The sequence below is a fragment of the Bubalus bubalis genome, chromosome 18 (assembly GCF_019923935.1).
Source record: "Bubalus bubalis isolate 160015118507 breed Murrah chromosome 18, NDDB_SH_1, whole genome shotgun sequence".
NCBI classification, from domain to species: Eukaryota; Metazoa; Chordata; class Mammalia; order Artiodactyla; family Bovidae; genus Bubalus; species Bubalus bubalis.
In genome coordinates, this window is record NC_059174.1 from 56,116,351 (window position 1) to 56,137,177 (window position 20,827).

At 52.2% G+C, this 20,827-nt stretch overlaps 1 protein-coding gene across 2 annotated transcripts in view; it reads right to left on the minus strand.

Moving 5' to 3' along the window:
- The window catches only part of LRRC4B (leucine rich repeat containing 4B), a 43,823-nt gene that overhangs the window by 2,238 nt on the left and 20,758 nt on the right, over nt 1-20,827 (minus strand). The gene's annotated exons all lie outside the window — the stretch shown is intronic.

Sequence of the window (20,827 nt, forward strand, 5' to 3'; positions counted from 1 at the left end):
GTGGGCTACATAGTCCAGGGGGTTGCTGAGAGTCAAACACCCTGAATGACTAACACTTTTCATGGTTGGTTTATTTCTGTTGTAAACCAAAGTGACTCCGTTATATATACATGAAAAATACATGCATATATTCATATATATGAAAATATATATACATATATATACAACACACATTCTTTTTCTATTCTTTTACTGTGATGGTTTATCACAGGATATTGAATATAGTTCCCTGTGCTATACAGTAAAACATTGTTTATCCATTCTATATATAATCGTTTGCATCTTCTAATCCCAAACTCCCAATGCATCACCTCCCCCTTGGCAACCAGGAGCCTGTTCTCTATGTCTGGATCAAAGAGCTCTGAGTGCTGGCGCGGGCGACGACTCCCCACATCTCCATCTTTGCTGTAAGACCATGAGGTCACTGGGGAAAGTAGTTTGAGGCTTTCTTCTTATAAAGTGAAACAGAGAGTTAGTTACCTGGGACCCGGCCCTCCAGTTCCCAAGTATTTCCCCATGAGAAAGGACAGCAGATATCCATCCAAAAGCCTGTGATGGGTGCTCACAGCATCTGTGTTCATTACAGCCCAAGCTGGAAATGAACCAGGGCCCATCACCTGGTGATGGAGCCATGCTCTGTGTCTGCAGGATGGGACATGATGGCTCAGCAAGGAAAAAGAACAAACTTTGGACACAACTTGGATGGATCTCATGGGCATCAGGTTGGGTGAAAGCAGCCAGACCCAAAGGAGCATGTGCCATAGAACCCTGTTCATTCCACGTGTGTGTGTAAGTTCCCAGGCAGGGCGAGGACAGTCTGCCAAGGGCCACAAGGGAACAGAGTTCCTGGGCTGATAGAAATGTCCCTAGTTGGGGTGGGGGCTACAAAGGTGAATCCAACTGGCAAAAGTTCCCAAACTGTACCCATAACATAGTGAAGTCGTTCAGTCGTGTCCGACTCTTTGTGACCCCATGGACTGTAGCCTACCAGGCTCCTCTGTCTATGGAATTTTCCAGGCAAGAGTACTGAAGTGGGTTGCCATTTCCTTCTCCAGGGGATCTTCCCTACCCAGGGATAGAACCCAGGTCCCCAGCATTGCAGGCGGATTCTTTACCAGCTTAGCCACCAGGGAAGCCCACCTGTAACATGGGAGGCATTTTATCCCATATAAAGTATTTAATCAAAAAGATTAAATATAGGAAATCCCCTGGTGGTCCAGTGATTAGAACTCCAAGCTCTCACTGCCAAGGGCTCCAGTTTGGTCCCTGGTCAAGGAACTAAAATTTCACAAGCTTTGTGGCATGGCCTAAAAAATAAAGATTAAAAGAAGTTAGGGACTTCCCTAGTGGTCCTGTTGTTGACTCTGTGCTGCCAACGCAGGGGGCATGGGTTCAGTCTCTGGTTGGGGGACTAAGATTCCACATGATGCATGGCATGGCCAAAAGATTTAAAAAAAAAAGTTATGCCAGCAGCTAACATGCATCAGATACTTCTTGGGTGCCAGAAGCTATTCTAAATGCTTTACAGCCAACAACTCAGTTAATCCAACAAATTGCCCTGAAATCCATAGAACAACTATGAAATCCATAGAGCTCCAAAAGCCAGGTTTCTCAATAACTTTGGCACCAAACCCCATTTGGTGGCAAAACCTGATCAGAACTCATGTGAAGCTGTTTAAAGCTTTTATTGATCCCCTTCTTGTGACTAGTCAAACATTCCACTCTAGAAACATTCCAGATTTAAGAAGTATGAGATCGTTGGGGGTGCTGTAAACCTATATGCTGTATATGAATACCTTTCTAATATCAGATGGCCAAACACATTCAGCCTCAAGGGTGTCAAAGGAGGGGTTATGAATTATCTCCATCTAAGTGGGAAGATGAGGGTGAAAGAGGAGAGTGGGAAAGCTGGCTTAAAACCTAACATGTAAAAAACTAAGGTCATGGCATCCAGTCCCATCACTTCATGGCAAATTGATGGGGAAAAAGTGGTAACAGTGACAAATTTTCTTTTCTTGGGCTCCAAAATCACTGTGGACAGTGACTGGCAGCCATAAAATTAAAGGATGCTTGTTCCTTGGAAGAAAGCTATGACTAACCTAGACAGCATATTCAAAAGCAGAGACATCACTTTGCCCACAAAGGTTCATGTAGTCAAAGCTATGGATTTTTTCCAGTAGTCATGTACAGATGTGAGAGTTGGACCCTAAAGAAGGCTGAGCACTGAAGAATTGATGCTTTCGAACTGTGGTGCTGGAGAAGACTCTTGAGAGTCCTTTGGACTGCAAGGAGATCAATCCAGTCAATCCTAAAGGAAATCAATCCTGAATATTCATTGGAAGGATTGATGCTGAAGCTAAAGCTCCAGTACTTTGGCTATCTGACTCATTGGAAAAGACCCCAATGCTGACAAAGATTGAAGGCAGGAGAAGAAGGGGACGACAGAGGATGAGATGGTTGGGTGGCATCACCGACTCGATGGATGTGAGTTTGAGCAGGCTCCAGGAGTTGGTGATGCACAGGGAGGCCTGGTGTGCCGCAGTGGGGTAGCAGAGTGTGGGAACGACTGAGCGACAAAACAAGGGCAAAGCGGGAGGAAGTGGAAGCACAGAGAGACGCAGCGACTGGCCCAGGGATGCACAGGAGGGGCTGGCAGATCTGGGATCTGACTGAGGTTGTCTGGCTCCAGAGTCCCAGCTCTTCACCCCTGCACTCGGCTGCCACCTGTTAGGGTGGAGGTTGATGGACCACAGAAGGGGCAGTGCTGGGCTGGGCTTGGGACACAGAATCTAATCTTACCAGATTCTCCTCATCAATCACTGTGCTGGTTACACCAAGGCACGGAGACCGCGCAGCCATCAGACAGCTTTTCTGCAGCCTAGTTTTGCCATGGAGATGCTTGCATTTGAATATTAAGGGGACAATGGAGAACCCTAAATAGCAGACAGTGTGCTTATGACTTCATAGAACTTATAAAAAAGCAGCCAAGGAACCAGGTGTGTGCAAATACACAGCAGGAAAAGGCTGCAAAGGACATGCCCTAGCCACTTCTTGGTGGTGAACTCCAGCAGCTGGGGATTATGGGCTTAAGTTATTTTTCTTAAGTTATGCTTTCTCTTTAATGAAGAAAAAATATTTTTAAGTAGAAAAACACTTTAAAAACTTAAAAAAAGAGACTCTAACCTGGGAGGCACCCCAGTATAAGGAACAATGTCATTCCTGGTGCAGTCATCATCATAAAACAAGAGCCACCATTCCTGCTGGCATGACCCAACAGAAACATGATGCCTGCTACATGTTTAATTGTCAGTTTCCTAGAGGCCACATTAAAAAAACCCCCCACAAACCCAAGACAGATGAAATCAATTTTAATGATTGATTAGCTTGATAGTTCCAAGATAGAAGGGGACAATGGAGGATGAGATGGTTGGATGGCATCACTGACTCAATGGACATGAGTTTGAGCAAGCTCCTGGAGATGGTGAAGGACAAGGAAGCTTGGCGTGCTGCAGTCCATGGGGTTGCAAAGAGTTGGACACGACTTAGCAACTGAAGTGGATTCCCTGGTAGCTCAGCTGGTAAGGAATCTGCTTGCAATGTGGGAGATCTGGGTTCAATCCCTGGGTTGGGAAGATCCCCTGGAGAAGGGAACGGCCACCCACTCCAGTATTGTGGCCTGGAGAATTCCATGGACTGTATAGTCCACAGGGTCTCAAAGAATTGGACACGGCTGAGCAACATTCGTACACTCACTGGTGACTGAACAGCAACATTATGATTTCAACATGTAATCCAGGGGAGAACTTACACATGAGATATTTTACAACCTTTTTTTAAAATTTATTTTTACTGAGCTGGGTCTTCATTGCTGCACGGGCTTTTTCTCTAGTTGCAGAAAGTGGGGGCTACTCTCTAGTTGCGATGCTCCAGCTTCTCATTGTGGTAGCGTCTCTTGGTGTTGAGCACAGGCTCTAGGTCATGGGCTCAATGGTTGTGGCCCATGGGATTAGCTGTCCCGCCGCATGTGGGATCTTCCGGGACCAGGGATCGAACTTGTGTCTCCGGCATTGGCAGGTGGGGTCTTTTACCACTGACCCACCAGGGAAGCCCCTATTTTACACTCTTTCCACACTAAGTCTTTGAGGTCTGATTTGTGTTTGACAGGCCACGCCCTTAGCAGCCGGCTCCTGCCTTTCCCCTCAATAATAGGATATTGTGAGCCTTCCCCACGTCATGAATATGCTTCTAAAACCTGACTTCCGTGCCCACCTAGAATCTCTTCCTGGAGCTACACCTGCTTTCGGAGATGGAATTGACAAGGTCAGTTTTTTCTTTTCCTGCCTCGTCTGCTCCTGCCTCGTCTCATTTCCTGCAGTGAACAGGCTCACCTTTAGACCTGGACTCAGCTAGAGAGGGCTGGCCTGGGGACCCTGCAGCCCGCCAGGTCTGTGCCTGCGGTCGGGGCTGAGAAGAAGGGGGGCCCGAAAGCCTTGGCCTGGCAGCTCTCGGGGGCCCTGGAGCCCCAGCCCTGCTACGTGGGCCGCGGGAGCCTGGGTTTCCTTCCCTAAGTGATCCCAGAAAGAGCCCAGTGTGTTCTCTCGCCCGCCCATCCTGCGAGCTTCCAAACAGCAGCATGACAAAAAGCTTTCCCGATCAAACTGGCTGGCCCTTTGCTTTGCTCAACGACTCTGAGTTTCCCAAATATAAAAGCCACAGAACCCTTCTCACAGGCTGCCTTTCCTCATCGCCCTGGGAAACGCTGGCAAAGCCCCAAGCAGGCCTTTTAGTCACTGTTTCTATTAATAGCAACAATAATAATAACAGTAATATGCAGTCATTACTAATCACTAGGCAGAGAATGAGGTGGACTCGTCAAAGGTCAGACTTGAGGGCTTAGACTGAGAAACTGAGAACACGGGTTGCTGGCCCAGGTGCCGGCAAGATCCCCTTGGAGGCCTTCCCTGGTGGTCCAGGGGCTAAGACTCCATGCTCCCAGTGCAGGGGGCCGGGTTCCACCCCTGCTCAGGGAACTAGATCCCTCACGCCGTAACTAAGAGTTCGCGTGTGGAAGTTAAGACCAGGTGCAGCCAACCAAACCAACCAATAAATAAATGAAAAGAATTTCTGGGAGCTGCCCCATCGCCCCCTCACCCTGTCTGAGTCACACAACGCCCTGTGGTCCTCCCTAGTTCCCAGCAAATCTGTCCACATGCCCCACCCTGCCCCCACTCCTTCCGGGGTCCCCGTTCTCAGCAGGGCCCCTCCAGCCCGCCTTCCCAGTCAAAAGCAGGAATGTAGCTTTGCACCCTGCATTGTCCACAGCCTCCCATGTTAGGGCTGGTCGACCAGCAAGCCAGCCAGTTCCGTCCCTTTTGAATGTCTCATGCCTCCTCTGTTCCCATGGCCCAGCTTATGTCTCAACCTTCCCAGCCTCCAATCTCTTCCCCTTGAGTCTATCTGCAGGGCCTTGCCACACCTGGACCTGACCCAGCCTCTGCCTTCCTCTAGAGCTCTCCATGGCTCCCCAGTGCCCTCCGGGAGATTCAGCCTGCCTTGGAAGCCTGGTTTGGCCCCCTCACCTGCAGCCATCACTCCAGCTGCATTTCAGCCAGTATCAACTTCTAGAACTATCTCACAGGCACTCCACCTTTGCATACACTCTTACCCTGCTCAGAATGCCCTTCCCTTTTCATCCACCTAGAAAACTCCTGCCCACCCTCTTGTGCTACAGTCCATGGGGTCACAAAGAATCATACATGACTGAGCGACTGAACTGAACTGACCCTCTTGTTCTTCTTGTTCAGTCACTCAGTTGTGTCTGACTCTTTGCGACTCCATGGACTGCAGCACGCCAGGCCTCCCTGTTCCTCACCATCTCCCGGAGTTCACCCAAGTTCATGTCCATTGAATTGGTGATGCCATCCAACCATCTCATCCTCTGTCGTCCCCTTCTCCAATTGCCCTCAATCTTTCCCAGCATCAGGGTCTTTTCCAATGAGTTGACTCTTCCCATCAGGTAGCCAAAGGATTGGAGCTTCAGTTTCAGCATCAGTCCTTCCAATGAGTATTCAGGATTGGTTTCCTTTAGGATGGACTGGTTTGATCTCCTTGCAGTCCAAGGGACTCTCCAATGTCTTCTCCAGCACCACAGTTCAAAAGCATCAGTTCTTCCACATTCATCAGCCCTCTTTCTGGTCCACCCTCTTGAACCCAGCCCAAATGTCTCTCATTCATTCATCCATCCTTTGCCTATTTATTGAGCCAGGATAGGGCAATTCTGAAGGAGCAAATGGAGGAGGACCATTCTTCCATGGAAGGGCACCTTCAACACCAGGCCTGCAGAGCTGGCTGGAGGACACGAGGTGCTCGGTGAGATTCGCTCAGCACAAGGCTTGGCATGCACAGGCAGCATCTGAGCTGCAGCGATGAGTGCCAGGCTCTGGGCTGGGCACCCCCAACCACCAGCCCGGCTTGTCCTGCCCAGCCCGGTGGGGCCGGTGCTGTTAGCGCAGCAAGGTCGAGTGACTCAGCAGGGCTGCTCACCAGGCCTGGGGGAAGCCCACAGCTGGTAGGTGTGCCCAGGTTTCCCTGGTTCTCTGCACAAAGCAACTGAAACCACATCATGTCCAAAAGGTGCGTCCGGCTCCGCCCAGGGCTGCGGCTGCTCCTGGTCCACGTGCTTTGTCCCCTTCATGCTGGGAAGGGGGTGTGTGACGGGAGCTGCAGGGGCACTCCCCAGGCAGGGCTGGGGGGGGGTCTCCCTGCCAGTCCCTTTAATGATGCACTCAAGGGCAACCCACTCCAGTACTCTTGCCTGGAATATCCCATGGACGGAGGGGTCTGGTGGGCTGCAGTCCATGGAGTCGCTAAGAGTCGGGCACGACTGAGCGACTTCACTTTCACTTTTTGCTTTCATGCACTGGAGAAGGAAATGGCAACCCACTCCAGTGTTCTTGCCTGGAAAATCCCATGGATGGAGGAGCCTGGCTGGTAGGCTGCAGTCCATGGGGTCACTAAGAGTCGGGCATGACTGAGCAACTTCACTTTCACTTTTCACTTTCATGCATTGGAGAAGGAAATGGCAACCCACTCCAGTGTTCTTGCCTGGAGAATCCCAGGGACAGAGGAGCCTAGTGGGCTGCCATCTATGGGGTCGCACAGAGTCGGACACGACTGAAGCGACTCAGCAGCAGCCTCGGGAATAAGCAGGCTGCAGGCTGGGGGTGTGGCGGAGAAGGGAAGCCCGGGTTTACTGAGGAGGCACTGTAGGCTTGCTTTAAATAGTGAGTCCCTTTATTTGTAAAGGGATTCCAGTCTTTTCTCCCTCCTCCTCTCTGCAGGGTGACTGGGGGCTGTGGGTGGGAGTCAGCGCTGGCTGGGTTCGAAACTTGGCTTTGCTGCTGACCAGCGGTGCGTGCTATTGGAGAAGGAAATGGCAACCCACTCCAGTGTTCTTGGCTGGAGAATCCCAGGGACAGAGGAGCCTGTTGGGCTGCCGTTTATGGGGTCGCACAGAGTTGGACACGACTGACGAGACTTAGCAGCAGCAGCAGCAGCGGTGTGCGCTTGGCCAGGTGTCCTAACATCTCTGAAACCATTTTCCTTGCAGGTCCTGCAGCGTTGTGAGGCTCGGACAAGATAGGGAGTGCCTGGGACACGGCAAGCAGGCAGTAATACATATTTTTAAATTGTTGATGGGCTGATGATGACCGTTAACAACTGTCATACCTCCGGGCTTCTGGCTTCTTCCCCGTCTGTTTTCTCTACATCTGCTGCCAGAACTGTCTAAAGTGCAGTTCACATCCTGCCACATCCCTGTTCACAGCCCTGCCACGGCTCCCTGTGACCCTCAGCCTGGTATTAGAGGCTCTGGACCTGCCCCACTGGCCTCCCCCCTGCTCTGGCCACAGGGAGACATATGGGGTTCTATATGCTCACCATGCTTTGCCCGGCCTCTTTGCCTTCACACAGGCTGTGCCCTCCACCTGGTATGCCTGCCACCGCTGCTCAGTCGCTTCAGTCATGTTCAACTCTTGGCAACCCCAAGGACTGCAGCCCCCCAGGCTCCTTTGTCCGTGGGATTCTCCAGGCAAGAATACTGCAGTGGGTTGCCATGCCCTCTTCCAGGGCATCTTCCTGACCCAGGGATCGAACCTATCTATGTCTCTTATGTCTCCTGCACTGGCAGGCAGGTTCTTTACCATTAACACCACCTGGGCTTCTAGTTCCCTGGGACATTCCAATCGCCTTCTGCCAGGAGTCTCTTTTTGGCTTGTGCTCACTGACTTGTCACAGGCATTCTCTTAGCAGACCCTTATCATGCTGGTTCAGTGCACATGTCTCCTTGTCTGGGCTGTGAGTCTTCATGAGTAGACTCCATCTGAATCATTTCTGCCTTCTCTGCACCCAGTTCAAGCCTTAGTCAAGGCTTAGAATGGACAAGGCTCATTTGGAGAGCATCCATGGCGTGAGTCAAAGCTATGGTTTTTCCAGTAGTCATGAATGGATGTGGGAGTTGGACCATAAAGAAGGCTGAGCATCGAAGAATTGATGCCTTCAAATTGTGGTGCTGGAGAAAGACTCTTGAGAGTCCCTTGGACAGCAAGGATAGCAAACCAGTCAATCCTAAAGGAAATCAACCCTGAATATTCATTGGAAGGACTGAAGCTAAAGCTGAAGCTGCAATACTCTGGCCACCTGATGGGAACAGCCAACTCATTGGAAAAGACCCTGATGCTGGGAAAGATTGAGGGCAGGAGAAGGGGACAACAGAGGATGAGATGGTTGGATGGCATCACCAATTCAATGGATCTGAGTTTGATCAAACTCCCAGAGACAGTGAAAGACAGGGAAGCCTGGCGTGCTGCAGTCCATGGGGCGCAAAGAGTCAGACAGAGCTGAGCAACTGAACAACGAAAACAACCTAAAGATCAAAGCCAGTCAACTCCTCTCCTTTTCTTCCAGAGCATACAAGGCTGATCCCATCTCTGACTCTAACAAAGGACCATCCAAAGCAGTTTCCTAACAAGTCAAACGGAGAAACTAGTATTTGTTGAGTGGCTCAGAGGTAAAGCGTCTGCTGGAATGCGGGAGACCCAGGTTCGATCCCTGGGTCAGGAAGATCCCCTGGAGAAGGAAAATGGCAACCTACTCCAGTACTTTTGCCTGGAGAATCCCATGGAGGGAGGAGCCTGGTGGGATACAGTCCATGGGGTCGAAAAGAGTGGGACACAACTGAGCGACTTCACTTTCACTTTCGCACTTAGCAGACCCTGTGCTAAGCACTCTGAGGTTGTGATCTGTTTTGATCCTTGTGGAAATCTTGTCACATGAAGATGACCAACCACATGCCCTTGCCTTCTCTCTGCATATCTGGCAGTTTACAGCTAAGGACATGGAGGTTCATCGAGTCATTTGCCTTCGGTCTCACAGCTCCAGAGTAGCAGAACAAGGACTCAGTGTCTGCTTCTCCTGAATCACAACACTGGGTCTCCACCACGCCCACACCTAAACCGAGAGGGCTGGGCTTCTGTGGGTTCCAACGCACTTCTCTGAGCTGCAGAGCCCATCCGTTGTTCACGTTGCCCACCTGCTGACTTGCTCATTTGGAAGATACTCTTTGAGAGCCTGCTATGTGTCAAGCACCGTGCAGGGCTCTGGGAATCCAGCAGGGAGAAGATACAGCCAGAGCCCGACCTTGAGAGGGGACCTGAGACACCCAACATACTAATTATGCAAATGATCATTTAAGTGGTGATGATGTAAACAGATCTTTGGAGATGCCCTGGCTGCAGGGGAGAGGCAGGCCTGCGGCCCCTTCATCCAGCACCCTCTGAAACCCCTCCCCAAACCTTCTCTGATGCTAAGGGCCGGCTCACCCTTGTGTCCACTGACACACAGTGGGATGAACAAGGTGGGGACTGGCTTCTCGGAGCAGGCAAATCCCCCTGCTCTCCAAGCCTGATGTCTCTGGCTCGAGGGAACACTGACATCCTGCCAAGCCCTCCTGCCCCCCGCCCCCCACCCCACAACCCGTGAGCCTGGCTCTGTGCTAACTGTCGCGGATGCAAACAGCAGTCAGGCCAGCCTGGGAACATGGTCTCATCCCTGACCACCTCCCTCCCCGTCGGGGACTTTTCCCCTGGCTCCTTCCATCCTGTAACCTCGCCTATAAATTACGGGACTTTCCACTTCAGTAGTGGTAGATAAATGCTATTAACGTTGGGGGAAAAAAAAAACAAACCACCATATTCTGTTGGGATTTTTAAGAAAATAAACTGTCAAGAAATCCCTTATTAAAAATTTAACTGTAGTTGGAGAATCATGAGACGAATTGTTCATCTGAACACCATGAAGATAAATCGCTTTTATAGGTTTTGAACGTAATGAACCGCAAACAAAAATTTAGTAAGCTTCCCAGTTTTTTTTTCTCGTTAATTATTTTAGGTTCACTTTTTTTTCCCCCCTTGGGCTGCGCTGGGTCTTAGTTGAGGCCCTCGGGCTCAGTAGCTGGGGCACTTGAGCTTAGCTGCCCCACGGCATGGGGGATCTTAGTTTCCCAACCAGGGATCAAACTCGCACCCCTCTGTGTCGGAAGCGCAGAGTCTTAACCACTGGACTGCCAGGGAAGTCCACATTCACAGGTTTTTTTTTTTTCCAATTGTTTCTTTTTTCCTGTATCCACTGCTTTTATGACGACTTCTCTGAGGTCAGGGACTCATGCTTCCCATTTTCAGTGGGGATTTGTCTGACTGCGAGGATGTGGCCAGAGCTGGGCAAGCGTGTGGGCCACTGAGGGCTCTCATCTTGCTCACTGAGCACCCCCAGGCCTAAGACTCGGCCTCCTGGGGCCTGAGACCCCTCTGGAACATGGGAACACGGGCCCTGAGGACCGAGAACAGACACATATCACAACAACACGGCCCAGCCCAGGGGCCACCCAGAACGCAGCATCCTCTCCATCACCGCTCCCTCACTGCCAACGACAAATCCAACCAATGTGTCCCTGCTAGGAGGTTCCAGGCCGTACCAGACACTGCTCTAACGGGAGGTCCGAGAGGCTCCAGGGGGGGCAGGGGCAGCTCTCCCCTGCCGTTCCCCAGGAACCATCATGGGAGAGGGCGGCTGAAACCAACCTCTCAACATGCTCCCTGGGCTGGCCCTCCACGGCTACATGGGGCGGCAGGGGGTGCTTAGGCCAGGGCGGGAGAGGAGACCGCCTGACGTCCACGTGTCAGCTCCCTGGACAGCCACTGTGCTCAAACAGACCCTGCCCAGCCATCTTACAGGCCGACCCTGCAGCCTGGTGGGTAAAGCTCTGGGGTCGATCAGGGACCTCCTGTAGAACACAGGGAACCAAGCCTGGAGGGGAGGCGGGGGGCTTGGGGGAGAATGGACACGTGTATGTATGGCTGAGCCCCTTCGCTGTTCACCTCTGACTACCACAACACTGTTCATCGGCTGCGTGCGTGCGTGCTAAGGCGCCAGGTGCTCTTCCCTCATCAGACCTGCTGAGGCGCTGAGTCCAGGGCCCCCAAGACCGCACGGCACACAGAGGCGCTCAGTACGTGCTGGTCCAAAGGTTAGAGACATGGAAATTCTGGGCAGCTGTAAGATGGACCATTATCCCCATTTTGCTGATGACAAAACTGAGGCTCCAGTGGGTTCCACAATGTGTCAGAGGACTCGTGAGTAAAATCTCAACAGTCCCCCACCATCCTAAGTGAGTGGCAGAGTGGAACAGCATTCCAGAAAAAGGGAACAGTGCGCGTGAAGGTGCTGAGCTAGGAGGGAGCAGGAAGGGCCAGAGTCCTGCCCAGGAGGCAGGAGGCTGGAGAGGGGAGAGATGGGTGGGGGCCGAGTCCTGAAGGATTCTGCCTCCATCAGGGTGGGTACCAGAGGGAACACCGGGGCGTCCGATGTTCAAAGAAGCGGACCAGCTCGCTGGCACAGGACTTGCCCCGTGAGGCCCAAGGTGTGTGGCATCATTTCCTGGGCCCGCTCACCTACACACACCTGAGTCTGAGGCAGCCTTGCCGCCCCTCCCACCCCAGCCCGAGGCAGGCAGCCCACTCTCATGGGATAAATGGGGCAGGGGCTCCACCCACATCTCCTCCCACTCGGAAAAACTAAATTTAAAAGCAGGCAGAGTTCTCACTCTGCGTGTGCGCTCAGTGGCTTCAGCTGTGTCCGACTCTGTGCGACCCCATGGACCCCACCAGGCTCCGCCGTCCATGGGATTCTCCAGGCAAGAATACAGGAGTGGGTTGCTATGCCCTCCTCCAAGGGATCTTCTTGACCCAGGGAGTGAACCCATACCCCGCGTCACTCCTGCACTGGCAGGCTGATTCTTTACCTGCTGAGCCAGCAGGGAAGCCTGTGAGAGCCTTAACCTGGAGACAATCCAGATGCCCATTAACAGGACTTCCCTGGCGGTCCAGTGGTTAAGAGTCTGCACTGCTAATGCAGGGGGCGTGGGTTCGATCCCTGGTCTGGGAACTAAGATCCCACATGCTGCTTGGCGTGGCCAAATGCCCATCAACAGAAATGCAAAGCGGAACTGAGGTATCTGCAATGGATAGAACGTGACCCAACAATACAGAAGGGAAAGGGGAGCAGCCATGGCCACAGGAAACCCCAGGGATGCATCTCAGCGGGTGGGCGGAGCAGAAGCAGCCAGATGTGCAAGAGGGTAGCTGCCTGGAGTGAGGACTCTGGGGGAGGGTTCAGAGGTTTTTTATGTTCCGTTTCTTGTCCTGGTGGCATTGATGTGGCCCTTCTCTCTCTTTTTTAAAATGTTCACTTTTTGGCCGTGCCACACAGCGTGTGGGATCTTCATTCCTCGACCAGGGATCAAACCCTCACTCCATGCAGTGGAAGCAAGGAGCCTTTTCTTTTTTCCACTTATCTATTTATTTCTGGCTGCACTGGGTCTTCATTACTACATGCAGGCTCTCTCTAGCTGCAGAGAGTGGTGGTTACTCTCCGATGCAGGTACTCGGGCTTCTCTTTTTGGGACCACGGGCTCTAGAGCACTTGGGCCTCGGTAGTTGTGGCTCCCGGGCTCCAGAGCTCAGGCCCAGTAGTTGGGGCACACAGGCTTAGTTGTCTGGAGGCACGTGGGATCTTCCCAGACCAGGGATCTAACCCGTGTCCCCTGCATTGGCAGGCAGATTCTTAGCTACTGGACCACCAGGGAAGTCCCAGCCCTTCCCTTTCTGATGATCGTTTTGAGCTGGACATTCACGTCCATTTTCTTCTTGTGTGGGTGTTACACGTCAAAATGAAAATAAGTCAGGAAGAGTCTTCCTGACTTCCAGGGCTTCCAGAGTCCTGTCTTGACAGATGCAGAAACTAAGTGTCAGAGAGGGCGACGGGAAGACCCAGGGTGCTGGGGGGTGACAGGGTGACCCAGGTTCGGGCGGTGATCCAGAGTTCTGGAGGGCAACGGGAAGACCCAGGGTTCTGGGAGGCGACGGGAAGACCCAGGGTTCCGGGGGTCGACGGGAAGACCCAGGGTTCTGGGGGGCGACAGGATGACCCAGGGTTCTGGGGGGCGATGGGATGACCCAGGGTTCTGGGGGGTGCTTCCAAGGGAAGGAAGGAGGAAACGAGAGTCAGGATGGAAGCTGGGGAGGTTGAGTTAGGCATGCAGTCCTGGGAGCCTGGGCATGGCCCCTGAGGCTGGCTGTCCCTTCCTGCCTCGGTGACCCAGGTTGGGGAGTCCCACCAGCCTGCCCTTGCTGACCTCCAGAGAGGGTCCTTCTGCACCCACTCTGCTCACCATTCCCTTCCTTCAAGAGCTGTGGCTGGGAAAAGTCCATCCAGTCAAAAACTCCCTGTGTTTCCTGATGCTGGTAAGGACTTGACTGCCCAGAAAATTGCAAACTGGTGCGTAACTGCAAAGCCATTTCTGGTGCTCGCCTCAGTCATGCACCACAGTGGGTTCTTCTCTGCAACAGACTGACTTTCTTGAAGCCGAAGCCTGGCCAGCAGGGCCTCACTTTTCCAGGCTGACTCCTGGGACCTGGGGCAAGCTGTCAGGGTCACCACAATTTGGCTGACCTTGGACGAGCAGGGGCACAAGCTGCCCGCGCCCCTGCTCCCGCACCCATCAGATGGGCGCAATCCCGCTGTTACAGGAACAAACGAGTCGGGGCAAATATTCCACAAACTCTAGCTCTTTCTCCCTTCGCCAGGGAAAGGTGAGAAAATCCCAGTGTAGACTTTCTCCTTCGGCTCGTGTAACGTTTTGTACTTATTTTTGTTTTTAATAGCTGTATTTATTTTGGGCTCGCTGGGTCTTGGTTGCTGCGTGGATTCTTCTCTAGTTGCTGGGAGCGGGGGCTACTTTCTGGGTGCGGTGCTTGGGCTTCTCCTTGCAGTGACTTCTCTTGTTGCGGAGCACGGGCTCTAGGCAGGAGGGCTCAGTAGTTGCAGCTCCCGGGCTCTAGAGCACAGGCTCAGTACTTGTGGCGCATGGGCTTAGTTGCTCCAAGGCGTGTGGGATCTTCCCGGACCGGGGATCGAACCCGAGTCTCCTGCATGGGCAGGCGGATTCTTAACCACTGAGCCACCAGGAAAGCCCTGTACTTGTTATTTTTTAAGTTCATTTTTTTCCCGGATACAAAAAGTATTAAATGCCCCCACTGTATAAAATTTAGAGAATGAAGAAGACATCAAGAAGAAATTAAAGGGATTCCCTGGCGATCCAGTGGTTAAGACTCATTTATAGTTGTGAGCCCAGGGCTGCTCCCTGTTTGGGGAGCTGAGATCTCACAAGCTGCAGCATGGCCAAAAAATAAAAAAAACAGGCACTGTTAATACATCTGAGTGGTCCCTGGATTTTGTTTTAATTTTAAATTAAATTTTAAAGACACATTGGACATACTACTTGCATCCTTTGAAAAGTTCAATATGATCTTCTGAGCATTTCCTGGTGTCCTTCAATAGTCTTTGAAACTCCATTTTAAACTTTTATTAATTTATGTGGCTGTGTTGGGTCTTCAGTTCAGTCGCTTGGTTGTGTCCGACTCTTTGCAACCCCATGGATCGCGGCACGCCGGGCCTCCCTGTTCATCACCAGCTCCCGGAGCTCACTGTTGGGTCTTAGTTGCGCATGAAGGATCTTCTGATACGGCACATGGACTACGCAGTTGTGTGCTGGCTCTGGAGTGTGCAGGCTTTAGTAGTGGCAATGCTTGCGTTTAGTTGCTCTACTGCATATGCGATCTTAGTTCCCCGAACAGGGATCGAACCCACGTCCTCTGCCTTGCAAGGCGGATTCTTTACTGCTGGGCCACCAGGGAAGCCCCTGAAACTCCATTTTAAATCGGTGCGTGGATGTTCCGTCGTTAGGATGCTCAGTGATTCACTGAACTGATGTCTGATCACCGGGAGCCCAGGCTGCTTCTGTGTTTTGGCTGTTGGGCCACCCAGCCTTCAGCACAACTCTGAGTGTCTCCTTAGGATGGAAGCGTATTTCCCAGGCAAGTGACTCCAAACACGTTGCCCAGAGGACCTCATGGTGGGCCCCCAGAGGGACCAGGGCAGCCCCCAGAAGCCTGGGCGGGTCAGCGTACTTTGTGAGGTCAAGTGCATCATGTCCTCTGAATTCCCCTGGCATGCATTCCAAAGACATGATCCCGCCACAGCCCCCAAGAGGCTCCTGAGGGAGGGCTTGTGGTGGGGGCAGCTTGAAGCTTCCTGGGGGCTGGGGGGAATGGTTGGGGGGGGGCCATCAAGGGAATTCTGCAGCAGTTAGAGCAACCGAATACACACACACACACACACACACACACACACACACACACAGAGCGACGTGGAAGGCTCCTTACCACCCAGGCCTGGTGAAAACAGTGAGACAAAGGAAGCTGTCTATAACGCAGCCTCATTTACATAAATTAACAATGCATGCACACAAAACAACAATAAACATTTTGCAAGAACACACACAAGCATAAAGATCCAGAGTAAACACACGCGGATGGTCGGCTCTGGTGGGGGTGGGGAGGGGAGCAGAGAGGGGATGAGGAGAGGAGGTCGAGGCTGTGACTGAGGGAGAGGTCCCAGGGAGGACCCCCCCCACCCTCCGGCTGGGGCTGGGAAGGGGTGAGCTGGCTGAGCTCCACTCAGAGGCACGGCTTCTACCTGAAAGAGGATCCGGGGGAGCAGAGGTATCCCTGAGTCGGCCATGGTGGGCATGTGCCCGGCCTGAGTGGCATCGGGGCTGAGGGAAGGCGAGTCCCTAGGGCTTTGCCTAGAAAGCATCTCCGAGGGCCTGGCTACATGGGCACTGCGCTCCCGGTGTGGTTCTTGCCCTCGCTGGGCTGCAGGCTGGGGCAAGTGGGAACAGGTAACTGGACCTGAGGGCTGCGCCCAGTTCTCAGGGCAGGGGGCTGCAGGACTGCTTGCCACAGCTCACGGAGGGTCCCCTGGGGCTGGCCTTCTATCCTCAGACAAACACCTGCTGAGCACCTAGTGTGTGCCAGGCTCTGATCTGGGTGCTGGGGAAGCAGAAGGGAGCCGGGGAAGTCCCTGCCCTCAGGGAGGTGAGCATCTGGCTGGGAGCCCAGATGACAAGCAGGTGACCACGGACAAGGCGGGGGGTGGCTCTTGAATCTCCCAACCCCGGCCACCTCTATGGGGCCAGGCCTCAGGTGTGTGCATGCGTGTTTGGGGAGGTCACAGCCTCCGACCTGACCATCCCACTTCTAGGGATTTATCCCCAAGGCAGAATCCAGAATGGTACAAAGAGCAAGCACTGAGGATGTTCACTGCAGTATTGCTTACATCAGTTAAAACATTGGAAATAAGAAGGGATGAGTTAATCAACCCGACGCCCACATACAGGAATCCAATGTGGTGGTTAAAATACAAGTAATAGAGGAGCCAGGAGGGCTACAGTCCACGGGGTCGCAGAATCGGACGTGACACAAACGTACAATAGACAAGTATCAGAATCAGGGAGAAAGATGTTCATGGTTAAACTCCTAGGTGCCCAAAGTCAGTTGCAAACCAGTATGAAATGGGGTAATTCCATTTTTCCTTTTAAAAAATAAGAGCAAAATCTCTCTTTAGAGACCTGAACCTGTCCTACGCACGGAGGGGCACGTGCTGAGCCTCTGAATGAAAAGACACCACGTGTTAATGGCAGTTACCTGTGGTTGTCGGATGACACTTGACTTTTGTCCCTGTGTTCTTAGATATCTTTCCTAGTTTACCTAAATTAATTTGTGTTTCTTCTAGAATAAATAATTTAAAACCACATTTACATAGGCACAGAAAAGACCCAGGAAGGCTTTAAAACAAAATGTAAACAGTAGTTATTTATATCTAGGTGGTGGGACTAAGGGTGAGTTATTTCAGTTTTTAAAATCTGAATAATTAAAAAGTTATTTGGTAATTAAGGTGATCTCACTTCTCCTGCTATCTGCCTGTGTCCACCGAGGGTGTACAATTCCACCAAATGTTTCAAATTGTCTGCTTTTGTGGACTGGACATTCCCTGACCTCAGGGAACATGCAGTTTGGGGTCAGGGGTTAGTGCTCTTCAGAGCAGGGGGTGCAAGAACCTCCAGGGGCGAGACACGAAAGTGTTAGGATTTCAACACATGCCTGCCATTCTTGGGGACTTCCCTAGTGGTCCAGTGGTTAAGACTCCAAGCTTCCACTGCAGGGGGTGTGGGTTCAATCCCTGGTCAGGGAACTAAGATCCCACATGACACATGGCTCAGCCAAAAAAAAAAAAAAAAAAAAAAAAAAAACAGATATGCCTGCCATCCTTTAATGGGCTTCTCAGGTGGCTCTGTGGTAAAGAATCCGCCTGCCAATGCAGGAGGTGAGGGTTCAAGCCCTGGGTCGGGAAGATCCCCCTGGAGAAGGAAATGGCAACCCACTCCAGTATTCTTGCGTGGAGAATCCCATGCACAGAGGAGCCTGGAGGGCTACAGTCCATGCTAGGGTCACAAAAGAGTTGGATGTGACTGAGCACACATGCACACCATCCTTTAACGGTAGCCATTTTTGTGTAAGCTTTATAATATATGTGATCAATGGATGCTACAGACCTTTGCATGACTTTTGTAATAAATTCATATATGTATAATCTGACAGGGGTGTGAGTTACATGGTTTGGTGGCCAGTGGCCTGGGAGAGGGGGTGACAGACACGTGAGCAGGCAAGTCCAACCAAGGGATCCACTCAGACCTACAGAGTCATCCTCTTGAGAGGGTAACAGGCAGGAAGGCCAGGGGTCTCCAAATGGAGGAAATAGCCTACAAGTGTCAGACATTTTTATCTCTCTCTTAAGCGGCAGGAGGAAACAAACTAACAATATTTTTTTCCTTCTCTATACAAATTTAAAGAGAGGTTTCTCTTAAAATACTGTGTTGCCATAATGACACCTGGTTTCACCTGAAGTTAGCTATTCTTGAGCCTAGAGATAACCAATGCCTTTTTCTTATGGAAATATTTGTCTTAAGCTATGCTAATGTACTACGCCTTTACCCCAAACTCTGTCTCCAAGTCGGTTCCGCCTCTTGGCCCAAAACCTACTTGACAAACCAGTATGTTATACTCAGATATTGTTCCCCTAATCTATGTAAATGAAACTATTTGTATGGTGGTCTGTCCTTCTTTAAGATTCAAGTTAATTATTTTATGGCCCAAGATAAACCATTTGGTGCCATTCTAAATTTTAAGACATTCCTTTCTTTCATTAACAGACTGCTAGTGACTATATAACATCCAGCTAAAGACTAGCAAGGGGGTACTCTTTCTGCCCCCTTCTGATGCCTATGTCAGAAGCTTTCTCTATCTCCTTTATACTTTAATAAAACTTTATTACACAAAAGCTCTGAGCGATCAAGCCTCGTCTCTGGCCCCGGATTGAATTCTTCTCCTCCGGGGGCCAAAAATCCCGGTGTATTCGCGTGATTCAACAACAACCTTTCACTCTCCCCCTCTTTTCCCGGATCCACTTGGCTGAAAAAACAGACCCAGCATCTGTCCGCTTCTCTCTACCACCACCACAACCAGTCCGGGAGTATGCCGGGCCACCAACCTGTCTCTCTTGAGCTCTGCGCCAGCCTCCGAACAGGCCTGCCTGCCGTCACTCTTGCCTCTGGGGTCCCCACACCTTGGCCAGAGAGAAACCCAAGTCAGGGCCCATACGTCCTCTGCTCAGAGCCTCCCCTGGCTCCTGTCTCCGGCAGAGAAGAGCCAAGCGCGCACCATAACCACGTGACCCCTTTGTCCGCTCTCTATCCTCACCCCTCGCCCTCTCCTTGTGGCTCACTCCACTCTGGCCACGCCAGTCTCCTGGCTGTTCTTCCTACACACCAGGCAGGCTCCACCCCAGGGCCTTTGCACCTGCTGCTCCCTGCCCAGAACGCCCCCACAAGGCTCCCACCATCACCTCCAAACATGTGCTCAAGTAATTCCCTGCCGGTTCAGAAGTTAAGACACCACGCTTCCACTGGAGGGGGCTCAGGTTCCATCCCTGGTCAGAGAACTAAGATCCCACAAGCCCTACAGCTCAGCCAAACAAAACAACTGAAAACAAACATTTGCTCAAATGTCACCTTCTCCATGAGGCCGCCCTGACCCCTGTGCCTATAAAGCTGCAGCCACCACCCCCTCACCTCCATCCAGCCTCCTTCCCCACAGCCCTTAACATCTTTAACACAAAGCACATTTCCTCCTGGGCTTCCCAGGTGGTGCTAGTGGTAAAGAACCGCCTGCCAATGCAGGAGATGTAAGAGATGTGGGTTTGATTCCTGGGTTGAGAAGATCCCCTGGAGGAGGGCTTGGCAACCCACTCCAGTATTTGTGCCTGGAGAACCCCATGGACAGAGGAGCCTGGCAGGCTGCAGTCCATGGCGTCGCAAAGAATTGGACATACCCGAAGCGACTTCGCACGCACACACATTTCCTTTTAGACAGAGGCCTGGAATGTGGGCGCTAGGAGGGCGCATCTGGCTGTCGGTTTTGCTCACTGATGTGTCCCAAGTACCTACACTACAGCCTCCCTCGTGGAAGACGACCAGGTGATAGTCAATGATGGAAGCGTTAAGGGGGAAGGCCAGGGATGTTGAGGGGCTGTGGATCCAGAGGGAAGGCTCGCCTGGGGGACCTCAGGGCCCAAAGAGAGACATGTTCAGGCGAGGGGATGGTCTGAGCAGCCTCTCAGGGCTGGGAGAGTGACCGGTTGTTGCAGAAGAGCCTGGACTCTTTCCAGAGACCAGGGGGTTTTGGAGCATTTTAGGCAGAGGGCTCCAAGACTGTGGCCATCTGATGCGGAGAGCCGACTCACTAGAAAAGACCCTGATGCTGGGAAAGACTGAAGGCGGGAGGAGAAGGGGATGACAGAAGATGAGATGGTTGGATGGCATCACTGCCTCCATGGACATTGAGTTTGAGCATGCTCCGGGAGCTGGTGATGGCCAGGGAGGCCTGGCGTGCTGCAGTACACAGGATTGCAGAGAGTCAGATACGACTCAGCGACTGAAGAGCAACCAGGCAGAGGGCACCGCCAGGCCTGCGTGGAGGCTGCTGGGAGGATGGGCTGGGTGTGCGGAGTTAGCAGCTGGCAGGGCTGGGGCATGGTGCTGCTCGGTGGCTGTCCTAGGTCAGTGCCCTGTGCGGGGTGGGGGTAGGGGCACCTAGGTGGGGACACGCCCTCAGCAGCTGCTGGAGGGGTGGAATTTTTCATCGAGCTCCCCACAGCGATCTGCTCCCACCAGGGGGAGGCTGCTGTGGCGTGTACTCCGTGGCTCCATCACAGACAGGATCCCTGACGTGCTCACCTCCCCACTTCAGGCTCCCAG